Here is a 23,182-nt window from a genome sequence, read left to right on the forward strand (position 1 = left end):
ATGCTTCTTCAGGTGTTTGAAAAACATTGTAAACACACCTCCTTTAGAGGATAAAATTCACCATATGACAGCAAACTACAAATGTTTTTAAACATATACTCGATTAAACTAAAGTAAAACATTGAATTAATATGTTTAAAAATATATAATCTGACAGAATTAAAAACATATGAATATAAATATAAATATAAAAGTGTATAAAGAATGTGTAAAATTCATATACAATGACTCAGGTAATGTCAGATGTAATGGGATCCTATCTCGCCTACATTCATGACAGATGGGTTCGGAGCCGATCCATCGGCTCCGACTCGGCAACTAATACACTAGCACGAAGTCTCTCATTGGCTGGGCTACTCCCTATCCCAGGATGCACTACACCTGCTTCCCCAGATCTCGTTTGCCGCTTAACAAGCTGGGTCCTTGACCTAGGGAATTTTTTTTGTCTATATTAACCAAACAGCTGTTTTAACAGCTATTGCTTTCTATTTCTTAAGTTTTTGTTGGAGTGCTTGAGTGTTTCCAAAAATTTGATTTATTCTGTCGGGCAAGGCCCGTTTAAGTTAGAGGGCCTTTGCCCTACCTTTGAGTGCTATTAGGTTTAATTAACTTTTGGTTAGTTGTTTTTCGGGCAAAGCCTGTTTAAATTAGAGGGCTTTGGGCCGTTTAACTGTTTTCTAATTGTTGTGTGGTAAACTTTCACCGGTACTCGCGCTAAGTGTGTCTCGCGCTTTTCAGTTGGCGCTTTTTTGTGTATAGTGCTATACTTGTTGAGTAAGATTTCCATAGAGTTCTTTACTTGTTGTGGCTTGTATCATGTCTAAGGAACAAAAGTCAGGTTTTAAAAAATGCACTCGGTGCAATTACAAGATGTCCATTACAGACAGTCATTCAGTCTGTGTTTATTGTTTGGGGCCGAAACATCTGCAAGAGACTTGTAGCGTCTGTCATGCGTTCTCCGCTAGAGTTCTTCAAGAACAAGTTGATATTGAAAGGGCTTATTAAGCCTTCTTTTGAGGAAGCCTTAGATCCACCTGTTGCTTCCAAAAAGAAAAGATCATCGGCTCCGACAAGTCCGTCGGAGCCGACTTCTAAAAAGACAAAATTGACCTCTTCTTCCTCTGCTCCACTGACTTCGGGGCCGAGGGTCGAAGGGTCTGCCTCGATACCTCCTACTTCGGCTCCATTGCCTTGGAGCCGCAAGTGGGAGTATCGAGAGGTGAATCACCTCCATCAGTTCCAATGGCTTCGGAGCCGGTGGAAGTGTGCAGCTCACTCTTCCCCCTCGGCTCTGAAGAAGGCTCCTTCGGTGCCGATGGTGGCCCATGCTGTGGTGGAGTCGGCGCCGATAGCATTGGAGCCGTTTCGGAGCCGGTCCCCTTCTCTCTTGGAGCCGAGAGGAAAATCTTCTCGATTGTCTACCTCCTCTAAATCCTCGAGACTTTCAGATTCGGACCTGGATAGGGTTTTACAGAGGCTATTCCAATCTCCAGTGTTTACTAAAATGGTCTCGGCTCCAGCACAGTTTGCTTCGGAGCCGATCCCTCCTCCAACACATTTGATTCCTCCTCCAACCTCTTCGGAGCCGTTGGAGCCGGTGGTGGTGGAGCAATGTGGAGCCATACGGTCGGAGCAGAGACCCCTTACAGGCCTCTCGGTTCTGACTGTGCTTCCTACCCTGTCCTCCGGTTCAGGGTTTGGCACTGCGACTTCTTCAGCCGGAGCCGAAGGGAACACTTTAGGTTTGGGTGCTTCGGCACCTAGTCTTCCTATTGGAGCATCGGCTGCTGGAATTCCTGGTGCCATCGTGGCCTCTAGACCAGCGACCTCCTTGGATTCTGGAGGTCCGGCCTTTGAGGTCATGAGGAGCGCGCTAGCCATGTTTTTGCCGGTTCAACAAGATTCTACCTCACCGTCCCTAGAATTGGAGACTGGTGCCTCTGTTGTGTTGCAGCCCCCCGGCAGCGGGGCCCCAGGGCCTGAGGATACCCCCATCGGCGGTTCCCTTCTTCCGGGTGGTCCGTCCAAATCTGCTTCGGACGAACCACCAAGGAAGAAATTGTGTAAGAGGAAGCACGTAGACTCCCAAGATGAGTCTGTTACATCGGATACTGACCTCAATGACGCAGAAGGGTCTCCCAAATCATCTTCGGATGATATCTCCTTCTCAGACATCTTGGAGATTATGAGACAGAGAGGTGACTGGCAAGCCAAAACCCCTTCAGCTGAGGAGTCAGTCTTCCTCAAGGCCTTTGAGGCCCAGCCTTCCGCCTCCTGGGTGTCTCCGCCCTTTGATGAACTCCTTGATTTGGTTTCTCGAAGGGCGTGGGAACACCCTGATTCTGTGGAACCGGTGCCTGCGAGGCCCAATAAATTTTTCTCAGCCCCCCCCCCAGAAGGAGTTTCTCACAAAGGGTGTGCCTGTAGATGCTTTGGTGGTGGCTTCTGCCACACAGCAGGACGTGGCAGAGGCTTCAACGTCTATTCATCCTCCTAATAAGGATTCTAGGAGCATGGATAGGTACGGGAAGCGTACCCTCTCTTCAGCGGCCTTTGCTTTACGGTCGCTGAACTACTTATGTCATTTTACGAGGCTCCAAAGGGATCTTCTCAAAGAGCTAAATGACTCTCTTGTTGGTAACCTACCTGAGGCGCTGGCCCCGACTGTTGGCGCACAGATGACTACCCTCTTTTCTATTGTTAACTCGTCCATGAGGCTCATTTCATATGGAGCCGAAGGGGTGAGTAGAGCAGCGGGAACAGGCGTTGCCCTCAGGAGACAAGCCTGGTTACGCTTGTGTTCGCTCATGAGGCCTTCAAGTCTTCCTTCACGACGCCTTTGATGGGTCATTTTTGTTTGGACCCAAGGTGAAGGACACACTAACTCGGTGCGAGCAGGAGGGCAAGACTTTGACTGCCGTTGGGGCCTGATTTTCCGCTCCTTCTAGGCCTTACCCCAAGGCTGGGAGAGGAGGGAAAATGTGATTTAGAAAATCTCAGAAGTCTTTCCCTACTCCACCCAGTGATTTCCCCCTCCAGAGGCAGGGGGGGGGGAATTTTGGAAGACGCCGCCTCAGAGGTGGCAGAGGCCCCCGTAACTCTGGAGACCGCGATTCCTTTCGTGGTTCTTCATACAACCAGCGTTCCTGAGTTGTTGCCCGACTGTGCAACTCCGGAGCCAGTCAGGGGTCGCTTTGCGGCGCACCCACAAGCTTGGGAATCCATAACAAGCGATCAGTGGGTGCTTCGCATTATTACCGGAGGATATATCATCCCCTTCAACAAACCCCCCCTTTCTTTAAGGGAAATCCCGGACGTACCACCCAGTCAGCGGGATCAGGCAGCATTAGAGGTTTCAAAGCTGCTAGAAAAAAGAGCCATCCAGCCTGTCCCCATCGACCAGATCGGATCAGGAACTTACTCAAAATTATTTTTGGTACCAAAAAAGACAGGGGACTTCAGGCCCATTTTGGACCTCAGTTCATTGAATCGCTTTAGAAGAAGTCCAAATTCAATGGTCACTCTTCAATCTATTCTTCCTTTGCTGGAAAAGATGCATGGATGTGCTCCATAGATCTCCAGGACGCTTACTATCACATTCCCATAGCTCAAGAGTCCAGGAGACATTTACGCTTCCGCCTCGGAGTCAGTCATTTCCAATTCCGAGCACTGCCCTTTGGTCTCACCACAGCCCCCAGGGTGTTCACCAAGTGTCTGGCAGTGGTAACTGCTCACCTGAGAAGTCTGGGATTCCAGGTGTTTCCTTTTCTAGACGACTGGCTCCTTACTGCCACCTCCGAGCATCTACTACTCCAAGCGCTCAGAGCCACGTTCACCTTGGGCCGTTTCTTGGGGATCACGTTCAATTTGCAAAAATCTGTACTACAGCCATCTCAGCGTATTACTTTCATAGGCGCAGACTTAGACACAAAAAGAATGCGCGCCTTTTTACCGGCAGCAAGAATTCAGGTCTTACAAGATCAAGTCAAATCCTGTCTCCCCCTACAAAGAGCCTCGGTCCATCGGATCCTACAACTGTTGGGCTCGATGGCGTCGACCATACTTTTAGTTCCCTTGGCCAGACTTCACATGCGAATTTTACAATGGCTACTGTCGGTTCAATGGTCCTATCAGGAACTTCCCTTGAACCACTTAATCATAATCACGGAAAGTTGCCGTCGAGATCTGCATTGGTGGCTTCTCCAATCAAATCTCGACCAGGGGCGACCCTTTATACCTCAACGTCCCGTTGCCACTGTGACTATGGACGCCTCCCAGGTAGGGTGGGGGGGTCATTACCTGGACAGGTCGGTCCAAGGCACATGGCAGATCCAGGAAACGCATTTGCATATCAATGTCCTGGAAATGAGAGCGGTACTATTGGTACTCCAAGCTCTCCATCACGCTCTCCCACAGGGCCCGATTACTATCCTATCCGACAACATGTCGGTGGTGTGGTACATAAACAAGCAAGGTGGAACCAGGTCTTACCCACTATGCAGAGAAGCCATGAGACTTTGGCACTGGGCGGTAGCTACCAACCGCTTTCTAATGGCAACGCACATACCGGGGAAGTCCAATGTGATTGCGGACAGATTAAGCAGGACCTTTCTCTTGCCCCACGAGTGGTCCCTCAATCAGGATATAGCTGCGAAAATCTTCGACAGATGGGGTCTTCCTTGCTGCGACCTGTTTGCCAGCCCTCACAATGCGAAATGCAGAGAGTTCTTCACACTGTTCCCTTCTCAGGGACAGATTCCCAGGGACGCTCTGACTCACATTTGGCCCCCCGGTCTTCTCTACGCCTTCCCTCCGTTCCCCCTCTTACCGAGGGTGATACAGAAGGCCATTTACATGGAGAGCGAGATGATTTTGATTGCCCCGCACTGGCCTCGTCAAGTTTGGTTTCCTTTCCTACAGAGGCATGCGATAGAAGGTCCATGGTTTCTGGATCCGGTGCCAGACCTGTTGACTCATCAGTCAGGACGGCTTCATCCGTCTCTCAGGTCCCTGAAGTTGGCAGCATGGTTACTCCACTTCCATCCTTAGTCCGAGACAATGCTCTTTCGCCGGACGTGGTCCACATGGAAGGTCCTTCCACCATCAAACTTTATTCCAGTAAATGGAAAAGGTTTGCCTTCTGGGCTCAAGAACGGGGTATAGATCCTCTCACTGCACCAGTATCGGAGGTTCTGAATTTTCTGGCTTCCCTTTTTCAGTCGGGCTTTTCAGTTTCTACCATTAATGTTCAGCTAGCGGCCATCTCTAATTTTCATGCTTCAGTTGAACCTTCATTGATGTCTCACAAACTTTGTAAGGCTTTCCTTAAAGGGGCTTGGCTCCTTAGGCCTCCTTTATCTCATCCTGTTCCCCCTTGGGATTTGAATATGGTTCTTGCTGCCCTAACTGCCCGTCCTTTCGAACCAGCTGCTACCTGTGATTTAAAATTTCTGTCTTGGAAAACGGCCTTTTTAGTAGCCATAACGTCTGCCAGGCGAGTTTCAGAACTTCAAGCTCTTTGTTCTGATCCTCCCTATTTGATTTTTCACAAGCATAGAGTTTCATTGAAATTAAACCCTGCATTCATACCAAAGGTGGCCTCCTCTTTCTGTATTCAACAAACTATAGAACTCCCTGTCTTTTTTCCCGAATTCTCTAATAACGCAGAATATACTTTGCATCAATTGGACGTACATAGACAACTGCGTTTTTATTTGAATAGAACCGCTCCAACGCGGAAATCTAATCAATTGTTTGTTTCCTTTGCAGTGAACAAATTGGGTCAACCAGTAACAAAAACCTCCATATCTAAATGGATTAAAGATTGTATCATTTTTATTTATTCACAGGCTAACAAAGACCTCCCCTTTCCAGTCAAGGCTCATTCTACCAGGGCAATGGCTACTTCTGTAGCTTTTCACTCCAAGTTATCAATAGATGATATTTGTGCTGCAGCAACCTGGACTTCTCCGCACACTTTCATTTCTCATTACAAATTGGATGTGGTTTCTCGAGGCAGAGCTTCCTTTGGTTCCACAGTTCTCAGGAGTGTTTTCCAATGAGCCACCCGGGATGTAGGTGCTAGGGACGCTGTCCCATCTGTCATGAATGTAGGCGAGATAGGATCCCATTACATCTTTTAGTTATGTACTTACCATAACTTCGGATGTATGGGATCCATCTCCCCCACATTCATAAGTACCCACCCTCCTTCCCCCTTCCATTTGGATTTAGAGGAGCTGTAGTCCCTTTTTTCTTGGCGTTCTTTCTTGAAGAACTTTAGCTGGTTATAGTGACTACTAGTTTTTCTGTGTTTGCATGGATGTATGAAAGCGAACAAACAAGATCTGGGGAAGCAGGTGTAGTGCATCCTGGGATAGGGAGTAGCCCAGCCAATGAGAGACTTCGTGCTAGTGTATTAGTTGCCGAGTCGGAGCCGATGGATCGGCTCCGAACCCATCTGTCATGAATGTAGGCGAGATGGATCCCATACATCCGAAGTTATGGTAAGTACATAACTAAAAGTTATCTATGTAATGATCTGTTTTTTAACACGGGTTGCATTAGGGACATGGTCATTCAAACCATGTCCTACATTAGCTCTCAATCTGACTATCCAATTCACCTCCATTTCCTCAGTTCTAGCTCTAATATCACCTCCTCTTTTACTTTCATAACTTCTCCCTATGACCATGAACCTAAATCTGTGCTCGTCACTGGTATCGACGATATGCTTGGCTAAAGCATTAAAATTAATTCTTTTCTTAATGTGGTATACATGCTCTCTGATTCTATCTGTGTAATCTATCAGTTTTCCCAATGTAGAACTTGCTGGAAACCTGACATGTAGCAAGATAAACCATGTGGGAAGTATCACAAGATGCATTAGTTCTTAAATGAAAGATTTCTCCTGAATCAGGGTATCTAAACTTTGTATCTTCTGTTATGTAACGGCAAAACTGACATTTTTTTACATGGTCTAGTCCCTATTTGATCTGATAATTGTACTTGTTCTCTTGCTGTACAGAGCCTTCTTCTAAGACATTTTTTGTTTTTAAAAGTAAACTGAGGTTGTGGGTCTAAAAACTTACTCGCCTGCCAATCGGTTTATATATTCCAGTGTTTATTAATGATGTTTGTGTACATACTCGCATCCTTAGAATAACTTGAACACATATTTAACTTATTAGTGATGGTTATTTTTTTTTTTTTTATCTAGCTCCATTCCTCAACGGTTTCGAAAAATATGGTTTCGCCCTCGTATCTCAACCTCCAGTGCATTTCTCTGTACCATGTTATAATCATACCCTCTCTCCAGTAACTCAGAGCTAACAATTTCCTTCAGTTTTTCAAAATCCTCATTCCTGACTTTAAGCCTAGAGGCTCTGAAAAACTGATTTTGTGCAACATTCCTAAATATAAATTCCAGATGCATATGGTCTTTTCTTAATAATTTATTAACACGGCACTCTTTTCTATACATCTTCGTATTCATTTCACCCTCACCACTTTTCTCTTACTAACACATCTAGAAAATTCAGTTTTATCCGAAATATCTCGTAGCCAAATGTTTCATACAGTATTATGTTCCCTTCTATTCCTCCCTGCTAATCTCTTCTCTAATAAAATGACAGCTGTAACTGACAATAGTCCTAACTCCCACCACTTTCTAAAATACTCCACTTTCTATTGCTAACCATGATTTCAGTGCTGCTCCATATACTGCTTTCCTCTTTCTCTCAGAAATGCTTGTGCAATTTATCCTTCCTCTTCTACCTATTAATTTCTGTTACCCTTCTCAACTGTTTAACTCTGCAATCCTTTTTGGATGTATTCTACTTGTTAGCCAAATGTAAAACTGTATGCAATTTTCTTTTATCTGTGTAATTATTCTTAAACTAATATTAATTCATTGCAACTGTTAGAAACTGTCGTACCTTTTCTCCATGGGACTCTGCTGAAGAAGGGATACAGTTGTCATCCCAGTCAGACTTTCTCAGCAATCAGATGCCATATAAATAAATAAATGAAATGAACAAGGAAAGAACTGAAGTGATACAAATCATGCATTATTTGGTACATTGTTTTAATATTGTTTTTATTTTACCAGTGTAATAGTATTACAAATGACAGTATATTAACACAACGCAACTAGTACGTTTTATTAAAAAAAAACAATTTTCACGTGTGTGAAATAGAAGACAGTGATGAGGGGAGGGAGTGAAAAAAGACAACATGGTAGAAAGAGACAGAATGAAAGAAGAATACTCTAGCTGATTATTTACTTGCAGCCATTGCTTATTAAACTTGTTTTGGTTTTGCATGCTGATATATAATTAAAGTGAAACATTCTAAGAAGTGTTTACAAGTGTTCAAAATCTGCTTGAAAGTAACTTTCTATGACATTTAGATCTTGTATGAAGTCTGGCAGCTGCATTCATGTAGTTCAGCAAAGCAATAATTTAGGTATTGGATGTGAAGCCTTATTCCCTTTTTTACTTGTACATCTGGCAGTAAATCCTTTTAAGAATTTTATGAAATAATGCTTTAAGTATTTAAATAAGATCAGAAAGAAGTAGTCACAGAATTTTCAAAGACTAAAATGAAGAAATAGCAGTTTCAAAAACTGGTCGAATTAGAGAACAGAGTGCACACAGAGAACCTGAGATTTTCCTGGGGTACTTGAGAAATTGGGAGGAACAGACTGCATTTTAAAAAAAATACAAATAAGCAAGTGTATTTTTTAAGCAAAAAAATCTTTATTAAATTATCAATAGGCAAGCATACATTTATTTAAATGATAACCAACTATATTGACACAGTCCTAGTTGGAAGCATTTTAGATCACATATCATATTGCCATAATTCTAGTTGCAAGCATTATACATAATTTATAATCTACCCAATAATTCTGTCAACATTACATAGCTCATTCAAGCCCTACCTTCTTTTAAACTTCATTTCTCCCGTGTATGTATTGTTCCCACAATTCTTATTTTTTTTCTATGTAATTTGTTCCTACCCTTTTCTAAAGATTCCAGTTTCAGTTGTTTTGTCTCTGTTACTATATTCACTACTTCTAGTACAGTTGGTTTAGACTTTGATTGCCATTTTTAGTAATTACTTTTTTTGGCAGCTGCCATAATTATTGGCAAGGCCTTACTATACTTAGGCAATTCCAGTTTTGTATCAGCTCAGAAAAATTGTTTCCCTAGATACCCAAATTTTCTCACCCAGCATCACTGGTGGAGTAGTTTGCAGGTAATCTTTAAAGCCAACTCATTAGATTCCCAGAAAATATGTTCCCAGTTACTTCTTTCTTCACCAGCACTCCTCCAACATTCGCTGTCTACTTGAGGAAAAATTCTCTGGAGTCTATTTGGGGTATACAATACCTGTGCAAACATTTCTAAGCAAAAATCCATAATTTTCTATATTTTGTTGCATATGTGGGAGACATAACCCCCCCCCCCATTGGGTAATAAATTCATAAAGAAACCATCTGTCTTCCCAATCCTAAACTCTTCTTATTGATTCTTACAGTTATAATGCAGTATTTTATATGCTGTACTAAGTCCTTTTTAACAGCCGCTTCTGTTCTAGATTCTACCAAAAAGTCTAGAAGTGGTATTCTTTCATTTAGGACCCCCCCTATTTCTTTCTCTTTGCCTATACTCTGCCTTGCCTATCAAGGATTTAGATAAGTGTCTTGGTGTCTTCCCATTTTGTTACCTTTCCCTGTCTAGTTATTTGCTCCCAATACCTTGGTTCCTTTGCCAGTTTTCGGCAATAAATTCTAGCCCCCTCTTGCTTATTGTCTGTATCCCTGATTACAGTCTTCCCTATTGGCAGAATCTCCTTTTCCCATTCCCTTGTTGGCTTAATTCTAAGAATACTTTCTGCTACTTTATGAATATGCTATTCTATAGAATTATTATTCTCGTTAAAGGGCTCTGTCCAAAACCCCAGTCTCCCCTTGTTTCTTGAGCTTCCCTGTTTCATCATTATCCCTTTCTACTTTGAATTATAGGTAATTATAAGTATTAAGTAATTTTAATTATAATTAAGTATACTTGTACTGTGTATAGGGGCCTTAATTGTGTAGCTCTGAAATGCCCTTTCAAATTAGGTAACCCCAATCTTCCCCGTTTCATTGGAAGAATCAGCTTATCCCACTTTGTCTTCCCCTCAAAGATAAAAATCCTTCAGTTCTTTATTAATTGCTATCCACACTCTGGTTGATTTAAAATATGCCTGACCTGTGTATAAGACTAAAACATTTTAACTGCTTGTATCTCACTGTCCATATTTATTTATTTATTTCACATTTGTTAACCGGATTGGCCCAGCTGGGTAAGCAGGACCCTTTTTCATTGGAGACCCGAGGGGAAAAGCACCAAACAGACATACAAATACATACGAATAGAGACAAATTAACAGTATTAAAGAGCAAAACAATCTTGTGGATACACTGGATAAGAAGAACATAATGTACTCAGTGGAATAGTACATAGTTATAATAGGTTTTAACAGGAGAAACAACAATAATAAATCCAGCAGGTAAGCAGGAAGGAAGTTTAAAGTTGTAGTTAATATAATGAAAAGAAGCAAGGTATAATTAGATTAGTAGCTAGAAGGAGAAATGTGTAAGTGCAGGGGCTTCAGAATTGAGAGAAAGTAGAGTGGGAGTAAAAAGTAGAGAGTGGTGACTGCCCAAGGGACTGTTATATTGATATAACATAGCTTCCAGTTTCTCAGTTTTTGTATTATCTTTTGTTTAGTCTCTTCTTTAATGTCCTTAGCTACCCCTCTCGAATATTTTTTTTAATCCTTCCTCCTTAAATACTTCATTTTTATCATGATCCCATAAATATGGATATTGCTGAACCAATTTGTGTGCTGGTACATAATTTACAGCTATTGCCTTTGTTTTAATTTCATTAATTTTGTATCCCAAAAAGATTTGGAACTGTGTCAGTGTTCTGCAACACTGAAATGTCCTTTTCTGGTTTTGTGAGGTATAAAATAATATAATCTGCAAATAGAGATGTCTTTTCTTGGCTACCATACCAATTGTATCCTTGAATTTCTGAGTCCCTGATTTTCTTTGCCAGTGGTTCTAAATATAATGTTAATAACAAAGGATAGAGAAGACAACCCTGCCTGGTTATTCTGCTTAAGTAGAAATTGTCAGAGAGGAACCCACCCTCTTTGCTTCTGATCCGTCATGCATTCTCTTAGTCAACCTTATAATTTTGTCAGGGAATGCAGATGCTTCCATTGCCCTGGCTCCTGAAGTCCCAGTGCACTCTTTCAAATGCTTTCTCTGCAGCAAGACCCACCAGCAGCAGTGTTATTTTCTTACATTCTTCTTCCCTCTTGATCATGAGTGTTTTGTTTAATGTCAAATGTTTGCCTCCCCTCCACAAACCTACATTGATACATATCTTATCAATTTTGGCATCACGTTTATTTCAGTTTTTTCCCTCCTAGCTTCCAAACGAATACCATCTGCTCTTGGCGACTTACCTGTGAATTGGTTATACATCAGCATTTATATCTCTACTTCTCCTATCCTGTTAGTAATAGAGCCTTATTCACCTCTAACTCTGGTGCATTTAATACTTATATAAACATTTCCATTTGTACCTTTTCTTGATTTCCATATTTCTCTGCTTTATGCAGACTTTCATAGAATTTCGGAAATGTTTGTAATACCACTGTAGGATCTCTTATCTTCATTGTTATAGGCTCCCTAAGCTTGGCGACAGCCTTTTCTACTTTCTCTTGCCTGAGTCGTCATGCTAAAAGTTTTTGTGCTCAAGAGTTGCTATGAAAAAGTAGTTGCTTAACAGTAGTCCTCCTAAACTCATGCATGTTAATCAAGTTAATCCCTTATTTTTTTTGTTTAGCATTCTACAGTTGCTCTTCTTCTGTGAAATTACCCCTATTCTGCAGTACTTTAACATTTGTCATTCCCTCTAAATGATCCTTATTGCTTCTTAACCATGTCTGACTTTTATTTCCACCAGATTGTTAAACTCCACTTTGATATTACTCTACTCCTTAGCCATGTTTTCAGAAAAAAATTCTATCTTTTCTAATGGCTCCTGAATAATTTTCACTACCCATTCCGTAAATTCATCTTTTTTTCAACAGGTAGTTGGGAAAGTGCCAGTGTCTCATTTTTATTTCAGTACCCTGTGTTTTTATTTTAGTTGTTATTGGTGCATGATCTGAAGTGGTTATTGGGTGATTATCAGGACTTTCAATTAAATGTACATGTTCCTATGAAACGTAAATTCTGTCTAGCCAAGCTAGTTTTTGTATCTTGGGGAATAATATGTAAATTCACTCCGAACTTCTAGTACTGAATTCACATCTTCCATGCCAAATATTTTCACAAATTTCTTCCATTTTCTACCTCCTTTGTTATTTTTCCCTTCTGGGCCCCCAAACATGTCTTCATTGCTGCAAATCAAATTCCAGTTCCCACCTGTAATATTCCTTGCAGAAAGCTTATGTCTCTCAGCATTTTCTTAAGCTCCCTTTTATAGCAGTTTTGAGTGGAATATAAATGCATGCCAGTGTAATTCTCCTCCCTTGCCATTGGCCCCTTAGTACTACAAATCTACCATTATTATCTTTTTATCCTCTTCTGTTAATATTGAGTTCCTCTTGCAATTAATATAAGCGCTCCTCTTTTCCTTTGTCCCAGGTATTCTGCTGAATAACCTCACTGAAAACCTTTCTTTGTCATAGGTATTTACTAGGCTAATGGCCCTGGAGCCTTTATAAGCCTAGCCCATAGGATTACCCTGGCATTGTGCCACATGACCTTAGTTCCCAGTGCCTCTGTCGAGTAGAGCCACTGGAGTGATCCCCGGGGTGAATTACCTATTTCCCAACCACTCAAGATTTCTCTTGAAGAGGGCCAGTGAGGAGCTCTGCTTGACATGTATGGGAAATCTGTTCCATAGCATGGGCAGTCTCTGGGTTATGAACCTGGCCCTCCAGCTTGTTCTGTTGATTGTGGTAATTAGGTTGAGGTTTCTGGAGCGAGTAGTGCGGAGGGATTGGGATTTCTTTAGATGTAGCATTTCTAACGGAGCCGGGTCAAACATGGCTTTTTAAGTCTAGCAGAGATCACCTCTAAGTAGGCGATATGAGACCGAGAATAGTTGGAGTTTTTGAGTTTGCCCATATAGGACAAGTGTTTAAGGCCTAGGATCCTCTTTGTGAGGTACTTTTGCGGCCTCCCCAGTTGTTGCAGTTGTCTAGTGAGGTACATACCAAATGGGGCATTGTACTCGATTGGCCTAATGAGGGAAGAGTAGAGGGAGACAATGACCTCTTTCTTCCTGGATACAAAACCCTTAGTAGTGAGATGTGCCACATAGGACTGTCTGACCACAGTGGCAATGTGGTGGGTGGTGGCCAAAAGAGATGTTGCTGTCACCCTGTGTTCCCAGATCTCTTATGACACCTTCTGTGTTCAGTGGACTACCATCGATGTGATAATTCATGGGAACCGGGTTTTTCCCCAAAGGGGATTATGACACATTTTTTGGTATTGTGCTTAAGGCCATGGTTCTGACATCAATCGTTGGTCTCAGTGAGGCCTTTCTGTAGGATGTCAACATCACTTGGGGAGTTAATTATGGCTCCCAACTTGCAGTCTTCTGCAAACTTTGTCAGCCAGAGTCCATTCGTGTTGCCTGGACTTCAGAGAAGTAGAGACCAAACCCTGTGGGACTCCACTTGTGATTGGTTGGCAGTCTGACTTTGAGTCTGCTATTTTCACAATGTGGGTTTTATAGGTGAGCCAATTTGCAACCCACCTAGTGATAATAGGGTTTGATGCCTAGCTTACTGAGTTTTTCTCTGATTCCTCAGTGGGGAATGGTATCAAAGCCTTGGTCAGATCAAGGTAGGCTGTATGAACCACCTTTTCTTTATCCACATCTCCGGTGACCGACTCAAAGAAGTCATCCAGGTTGAGCAGGCATGATCTGCCCTTCACAAAACCAAACTCTTTGGGATCCAGAGTTTGGAGATTCCCTATGTCTTTGTTTATTAGGTCCATGATGATGCGTTCCTTAGCTTTACATATCAGACTTGTCAGGCTAATGGGGTGATAATTCTCAGTGTCTGTAGTTGCTCCTCCTTTGTGGAGAGGGATGACTGTAGCAGTGCACCATTTGGTAGGAAAAAAAGCCTGAGGTGAAGCTGTGATTGAACAGGGCACACAGGTGAGGTGCCAGTTCACTCTGTAGTTCATGTAGAACACAGCCAGGGATATTGTCAGGTCCCATAGAAGCTGTATTCTTGGCCTTGGACAGTGCTGTTTTAACCTGTGCAGCAGTAATACTGGGTGCTGGCAATCTACTGGTATTGTGATTGGTCCTTTGGGGGGGGGCGGGGGTAAAGTTGGTACTGAATCTGTCGGTCAGTATATTGGCAATATCTGTTGGCTCTGTATATGAGGTGCCATTGTGCAACAGCTCTGAGCAAATATGGGTATAGTCGTGGAGATTCTTTACATAACTATAGAAGGCCTTGTGGTTGTCTTTACTATCTGCTGCAATTCTGTTTTCATAGCTAGCTTTAGAGGATTTGAGGAGGGATCTCAACTTTTTGTTGAGGCTGATAAGGGAGTTATTCCATTCTTGGGACTTCACCTTATTTTGCATCAGTTTCCTACTTCTGTTGTAGAGTTTGTATATTGCAGTGGACCACCAGATTGGCTCCTTTATTTTGGAGAAGAGTGTCTTGGTTCTCTTGGGTATGGTGAGATCCATGCATTTGTATATGTGTTCGTACAGGGCATTAGTGTATGATTCGGCGGGCATGCAGCTGTTCTCCAATTGCATGGTTGCCGTGAAGTTAGCCACCTCTGTTTTTTAGGAGCCCAAAGTTATCTTTGGAGAAGTTTTTCATAGTGATCACCTTTGTGTGTGTGTGTGTGTGTGGGGGGGGGGGGTGGATCTGGATTTCCAAGGTGATTAGTCTGTGGTCAGATCTAATCAGGGAGGAGTTGACCATTGGTATAGAGCAACGGTCACCCATGTTAGTAATGACCAGATCAAGGATATTGCTACCTCTAGTGAGGGTAAGAACGAGTTGGTCCAGGGCATTGGAATTAATGAATTCCAGGAAACGTTGCGCCAAGTGTATTGGTACACAAGTAGTTTTCCCAGTTAATGGAGGGGTAGTTGAAGTAGCCCAGTATGAGAGTGCTAGGTTGGACTCTAATATTCTCCAGGAATGTGGAGTGTGAGTCTTGGGTCATGGTTGGGGACCTATAGCAGGCTACAACCCGGATTGCTGTCTTACTCACTGTTAGCTGCACGTGAAGTGCATCTGATGCATTATGTTGGGCTACCAGTCTGGAGGTGTGCGCATCCTTCATGAATATGGAAACACCGCCACCTTTGGAGCTTCGGTCCAAGTTTTGTGTCTGTAAGGTGTGGAATGAGTTATAGCCTGGGAGTGCAGGGGTGCTTTCTGCTGCCTTGAACCAGGTCTCTGTTACAGCACAAATGTTGTTCTCCATTTTAAGGAGTGCTTCGAGTGAGTGCATTTTGAGATTTAGATTTATAGCGTTGAGCAGCAAGACCCTCCGATTGTATTTGTTTGTAGCTGGTATGGTGGTGATTTGGTCTTTGGAACACCGCCTAGAAAAAGGCACTATAGGGGTGTAAGAGCCTTGGCCAGTATCTGGAAGCCCAGGGGTGACAGATGCAGGCCATCTCTGGCAAAACATCGAGGTCTGTCAATCATGTCATCCCAGGCAGACAGATACTGGATCCTGTTAGAATGACCCCATAAAGTTAGCAATTTGTTGAAATCGGTCATTTTCTGCTTGTACTGTGGTATCATTCTTTAGGAGGCTGCACAGGGCTAGGGTCATACTCGCCCGGGTTACATAATCCGAGAGCTGCTCCATGTCTCTTCATGTAGTCCAGTCGCATGTTCAGTTCTTTCCATTTCCAAGTGTCTCTCCTGTAGCATAGCTGTTTGCAATCTACATATATTGTTCACTACACTCTCTTTTTTTTTTTTTATTTATCTGTTACACCATTGACCATTAAGCATCATTGTATTAAAAAAGTTGTTATTCCCACCTTTTGTGTAACGGTTTTTTTTCAGTGTCTAGTTCCAGCTTTTGTGTTGGATGTATACACCGTTTGGCAGGTTGATCTTTTATACAGTTGTTTCTTGTCATATCCATTTGAGCTTATGTCATATCTTACATTGTTTTTTGTTTTATTAAAAGCCTTCAAAAAAAACCCATCCCCAATACTCCCTAAAACCTGTAAACTTTGTACTAACACACAAAACCATGTACATCTTCAGATATTGAAGTTTTTACCCTCCTAATAGGAACAAGTGTACAAAACTGACAGCCACACTTACAGACTTGGGTTAACCTAAAAGAAAGGCTATCCCTTCTAAGATGAGTGATGCAGCCTGCGCTTCTACTAAGTGCCGTCTGGTTTTGTATTGTCGTTATAGCTCTCCCGGCTGGGAAAACGCTTTCATAAAACACCATCTCCTAGCCATTTCTCTATCAGATTATCTCCATGGAGACTTGAGGACCACATACAAAGTTGCTACTATAAGCTTACATTTATTTGTTAGAAAAAAAACTTTATAATAATCAATGTTCTTTTTCATTTACTTGCTTTCTCTTAAAACATGTTACTAGATCAAGCTAAGGGCTTTAATCCAGTCATTCCTGTATGCAAATATAAGAAAAAGTACATCAGTTTTATTTTATCATGCTGTTTTGACCTTACTTTTCTTCTTTTACATTGCAGTGCCTACTTTTTTTTTTTAAAACTGAACAAGGAGAAAGAGAGAAGGGAGACAAAAAAGGGAGAACCTGTTTACTTTAGTATCCCCATTACACTTTAAAAAAACTGAGAACCTGTTTACTTTAGTATCCCCATTACACTTTCAAAAAACTGAGAAAACTTTATTTTATAGCATGCAAAGAAAATAATGCTGTAAAAAATATTGCTGTCAAAATTTTGTTTTACTTGCAGTTCACTTTCTCTTTTCTGTTCCTGTCTCCTTAAGTATTTTCCGAACATTTAATGACGTGAAGTAAGTCATATGCTTTAGAGTCCCCTACAAGTTTAACAAAGTCAAAAAAAGTCCAGTATTTGCCGATTTTTCTTGTTTCTTTTTCTTTTCATGTTTTTACAAATATAATTATTGGTTTGTAATCCCACATTTGTCAATTTCCAAGTTACTGTTTTATTCCTGTTCATCTCCATCTTCCAAATCCCATCTCTGCTTCATTGTCAACATACACTCCATTCTTCTAGTTAACTATTGGGCTTTTTTCCGTCTCTCAAGCATTTTTCCGTTGAAACACTGGAAAAGGTTTCACTGGCACAGTCACTGCCAAAAGAACAAGAAGCAGAATCTCCTTCTGTTTCACAGCTTACTTTTCGTTGGACAAACTTTTGTATTTCCTTCTTGGCATGTACTGCATTAAAAATGATTTTGTCCCATCAGGAAAGAATATTTTGAAGATAGGTGGGTACATAAGTTTGAATCTTATGCTTGCTTCTTGGCATTTCCTGAATAGTGGAATAAATGTACTCCTCGTCTGCCTGGTGTACAGTGAGTAGTCATTGTCCACAAATACTCTGTTGTCTCCCACTTTTAGTACTTTGTCCTTCTGCCACAGTTTTGTCAGAATCAACTCCTTCTGCTGGTAAGATTGCATCTTTACTATTAAAGGTCTAAGTTGCTTTCTGTTAGCTAGGTTTGGAACATACACAAGATGTGCCCTCTTAATTAACCTCTCCTGCTGTAGAATACCAGTCCAGTTGCTGTTTTGTGCTTTCATAAAATTAATAGTCTGTTCCTTTCAGCTTCTCTGATAAAGCAGAAAATATATGGTTTCCCTACGTGATTTGTCCTCTAATTCTATTATTTTTTGAAGCATCTCTTGTGCAGTCTCATACTCAGCCAGCCTTTTATTCATTTCAGCCTCCGATTTTTGCAGTTTTATTACCTCATCTGAATATCTGTTTAAAGCTTCTTCTGTTTTTTCCAGCCTTTTCGTGTTTGAGTTGATTTACTCCATCAGTGCTTCGTTTATCTTAATCAGGTCTGTGTGACGTTCTCTTGTACTTTCTTCTAGGGTATGGAAGTCCTGTTTGGCGCTTGCACTGCTTTTTACTGAACAGCTGTGGTACTCTTCCCAGTCAGGGTTTTTTCATCACCTTTTGTAGCCGATTTTCTTTCAGGCCCTCTGTAGTTCTTTTTGCCTGGCATCCAGGCAGTGCACTTACCGGCCAGTTACTGAAATTTACCCAGAAAAACAAGTCCACTGACTTTCTCTTCTGTGTTTGTTTTCACACTGGGAGAGATGGACTTCAGCTGTTAGTCAGTGTGTAGCCATCTTAGAAGTCCCCCCCCCCCCCCAAATAAGCAAATGTTTTTTTATCTTCCACATCAGGATTTGTTAATTGAAAGAGCTCATCGTGTGCATGTCCCTATCCTGGCCCTAAGAAAGCAACCAAGGCCTGTATTAGTAAAGATGCTATCATAACAGCATACGAGTTGATCTTGACATAATTGTAGCAGAAGGGCAAAGTATTAAAAGTTGGAGACCGTAGATTGTTTGTGGAAAATGATCATTCACTGTACACCAAGCAGAAGAAAGGAAATTTATCCCAGCAATCGGGGGATGTTAAGAGATGCAAGCTGCTATATCTAGCTATCTTCAGAATATATTTTTTTCTTGAGGAACAATGCAGAAAATGCTAAGAAGGAATTATAAAAGTTTGTCCAACAAAAAGTGAGCCATCAAACAGAGGGGGACTCTGCTTCTCATTCTTCTGATGATGAAAGCTCATGGAGAGGCTTTGCTGGTATTCCAAAGGAAAATGCTTAAGAGACAGAAAAAAGCACAAGAGGTGACTAGAGGAATTGGGAGTAACTTGGACTTGAACTGGAGTTGGGAGATGGAGATGAACAGGAAGACCAGCAGCACTGAAATTTAGTGAATACGTGTGAGATTATAAAGCATTGATTACATTTGTGAAGTATGGCTTTACAAGAAAAAGGTGGAAAGATTGGACTTTTGTTGACTTTGTTAAACTTGTAGGAGACTGAAACACATATATCTCACTTCATGTCATAAAGAAATGGAAAAAGAAAGTAACTAAGGAAAACAATTTTTATGCTTAACAGTATTTATATAAAACATTTCATGATTTAAATTGCATGCTGTTTAGGAAAGCTTGTTAATTTATTGTAAGTGATAAAGGTATTAAAGTAAACAAGTAGCCTTTTTTCTATCTTAGTTATAAGAAATGTAGGCATAATGTAAATAGAGAAGTAAGGCTGGACAAACGCATGTTATAATCTTGGGTTGTTGAGGTGGGATGCACAAGTACACGGATCATAATATAGGTAGAGCTGATATTCACCTTTGCAAAAGTAAGAGAAAACCTATCTGGATTAACGCCCCTGTAATGAAAAGTTTTCCTTTAGCAAATTTTCAATGTGAGTTGAGAAGCTTGCAGCTATGGGCAGCTGTACATTTGTACTCGTTTCCATGGAGACGAGCAGAGTATAAGGGCAAGCAGTAAAAGGTAGAGCACTTTTTTAAGGCTAAAGGTTAATGTTTTCTGGAAGCACATACACTGTTTTTCACATGGGGGGATAAAGATAAGACCAGAATTGGCAGCAATATAACTGGAAGTAGGGACATGGGCTGTAACATGTGTCTTAGCATGAATAAACCTTAATTTTAGGTTAGGTAATGCCTATATGTCCAGCTGCTGATCTGGGACAGTTGTTCTCATTATTACTTGAATATGTGCATAGTTTGTGTTTGTTTTAGATTAAAATGTTAAAGGTGGTGTTCTGGGGTGTATTAGATTTTTTTTTGCGACTGTTTTCATTAAAACAAAAACATTTGTAAAGTGCAGCATAGGTTCAAATGGAAGTGACAAGAAACAACTGCATAAAAGATCAATTTGCCAAACAGTGGGTGCATGTAACACAGAAGCTTGAAATAGACATTTAAAAAGAGGTTTTGCGTAATGGGGGAATAATTTCTTAGCATAATGGCTATGCAATTTGAATGTTCTCACAAGCATAGACAGAAAGGAAAGACTATTGAATTATGTTAATGTTACTGGAAACACGTTTGGAAAATGAGCATGTGAATTTTATAAAAGGTTTTCCGGAGGGATATTCAGCCGAGAGTCCATGATAAATGAAAGTGGACTACTTGCGCTAATTGCTAGAAGAGCTCCAGTAGTGATAGAAGTGGGGAAAAAGATAATGGCAGCTTTGTGGTAGTGAGGGGTACTGGCAATAGAGGAGGATTATGCTAGCATATATTTATAGTCCACCTAAAACTGATATTATGGAGCTTAAGAAGTTTATGGAGGAAATTGTTATCTTTCAGCAGGGAATATTATTTATAGATGGGGACTGTAACTTGATTTGCATTACTGAGCATGTATCTATTGGACCTAGAAGGAAAAATATAACAAAATACTTTGTTAAATATGAGGTGGTAAATGTTTGCATTATAAATTGCCTTTCTGAAGAAATGGTTAATGTTGGGGTTCTTCAGGGATCTGTATTGGTGCCATTATATGCAATGATTGTTAATAAACTCATCAGTAATCATCTAGTTTGGGTGAGAAATTTGTTGTTTGAAGCAAAATTTGGGCTACAGTCAATATCAGTGAAAAAAAGCAATTTTGAACACTGCATTAGAATAGATCACTTTTAATGGGATGAAGGTTAATGCAAAAAAATACAGCTATTCATTGTGGCAAGTTAACCTTGGATACCATATGCACTAGACAGTGGATTAATCCCAGTGGGTTAAGACACTTAGGATTTGATAAGCATGTGAATAATAAATTATGGAAGCGTTATGGGTTTTGCCTCAGCAGTCTTGCAGAGCATCCTAGCCAATCCCTAGATTTCTTGACTGCCTCCAACTATTTCAGCAGCTTTGGGAATCTACCCAAATGTGATGACTTCAACAACAATGAAATATGAAGAACGTAGTACAGTTGTGTACACTTACCATAAATGTAAATGTTCGATTGTATTCACTGTTGCAGTCCTAGTTTCCCTCCCTCCATCCACCGTTCTTCTCTTTCTCCTTTTATTACCATTCTTTCTTATTGTTCTCCTTTCCTTACAAGGGACGTATTGGTATTTATTTTGCACTGGTGGGGTTTTTCCACCATAGCCTAGCCTCCTACTTGGGGACTCCTGACAGGTTAGAGCAAGAAAAACTGATGTAATGGCGTCTACTGCCTTACTTTATACTACTGACGACCTGACGTCAGTCCTCAAGCAACAGCAACCGATGCAGAAATACTAAGTCTCTGGTATTCGGGCCAGCCACGGGCTACCCTGGCAGGGATAACCCAAAGTTGATGACTGCAACAGTGAATACACTCAGACATCTACATTTATGGTAAGTGTACACAACTGTACTTTATCATTTGCCCACATGGGGGTGGGAACACAAGTATGATGTGTGTCTTCCACAGGGAAATGTGTGTGTGTGTGTGTGTGTGTGTGTGTGTGTGTGTGTGTAAAGATAATAATATAAATAATGTTGTGCAGTGCATCTTTGATAGAGTGGAGGGCTTATTGCAGAATACCCTAGAGTGGCCACAGTTTAATGTGTGTTTGTGTATGGAACTGGGTATGCTGGGATTCAGCTAAAGCAGATATTCTGAACTGTGGCTGATTCTTATGGACAGGTCACGGTCACCCATAGAAGATGTGCAGGCATCTCAGGCATGTCGCTGTGCTACTCATTAGCATGTTACAGGCACTAAAGAGGCCTTGGGTAGAGTTGTGTGCTATATTAATGAAGGGCAGTACCAGGTGTGGTCCTCACCTCCAAGCTAGATGTTATGGGGGAACTGCATGACGTGTGTCGAAGTCAGCTATCAACTGTATGGCTAGATGTGTACAAGTTACATGAAGCCAGCCTGGCATGTGCTCTGAGCAAAGGATGGCCTGAGTTGTGCTAGCTGTTGATGGACCATGTCCAGAATGTTACACATGAGGGGCATACATTCCTGTAATTCATCACACATGATGTCCTTCAAGGATGCATCTGCAGTCCTTACAAATGGGTTGTCCTGTCATCAGGCAGCCCTTCGGTCGGCCGGATTCCAAAGTCTGGGTCTGGCTTCGGCTGGTGTCGCACTTCACCCGACGTCATAGCTACAGTTCTTCGGGTATAAAGGCATCAGCCGACGCCATTTTCCCCAGTCTTTCTTGCCGCGTGGCGCCCGAAGCAGAAGCTGTTCGCAAGTGCCGGTCGGTCAGAACCAGAGATTACTACTACCGAATACTACTTCGAAGACTTCTAAAAAGCTAAGTACCCCGTTGGGGACTCTTTCTTGCCTCAGCCGATGTCAGAAAAAGTGAATAACTGTTTAACTTGTGGGAAACAAATACCTCATAAAGATTTCCACTCTTACTGCTTACCTTGTTTAGGCCCAGACCACGACGTAGCAGCTTGTCTAGCCTGTGCTTCTTTTAACCGACGGACGCTTAGACGTCGGTCGGAATTTGCTGAGCAGTTTTTCGGCTCTGATTTTGCTTATATTATGCCGTCGGATCCTCCGACTACACAAATATCCAAAAAACGCAAGGAAAAGGACCGACACTCGCGGTCCGCGGTTTCGGCTGAAACCGTGGTTAAGCAAACCACGAGTGTCTCTGTTTCGGCCGAAACCGAGCAAGCGGTTCTTTCTTCAGCCGAAAACATGCCTTCTACCGAGGCCTCTTCTAACCTGGTAGAATCGGCTTCTGAAATCCAACCTGCAGTTGCGGTTTCTCAGGAATTATCTGACACTATTCCCTTGGATATTTCAACCCCTGCACGTGGAGCTGCTAGGCCTCCTGCAGCCATGTCCATTAAGGCTTTTGCCAGGGCTAAAGCAGCTAAAGCTACTAAGACTGTACCTGTTAAGACCCCCTCTCACAGGCCCAGCTCCAGTTCCCAAATGCTTTCTCTGGCAGAGGATCTCATTTCTTTAATCAGGGGATCCCAACCTCATCCAGACAGGGCCTCTCATCCACCTCCAGAGAAGAGACCTAGAGCAGAGCCCCCTGAGCCAGTGTCCACAGATGATTCTTCTGATGATTCAGACAA

Source organism: Protopterus annectens, chromosome 11.part0, assembly GCF_019279795.1.
Source record: "Protopterus annectens isolate FY-2018-M chromosome 11.part0, PAN1.0, whole genome shotgun sequence".
Classification (NCBI taxonomy): domain Eukaryota; kingdom Metazoa; phylum Chordata; order Ceratodontiformes; family Protopteridae; genus Protopterus; species Protopterus annectens.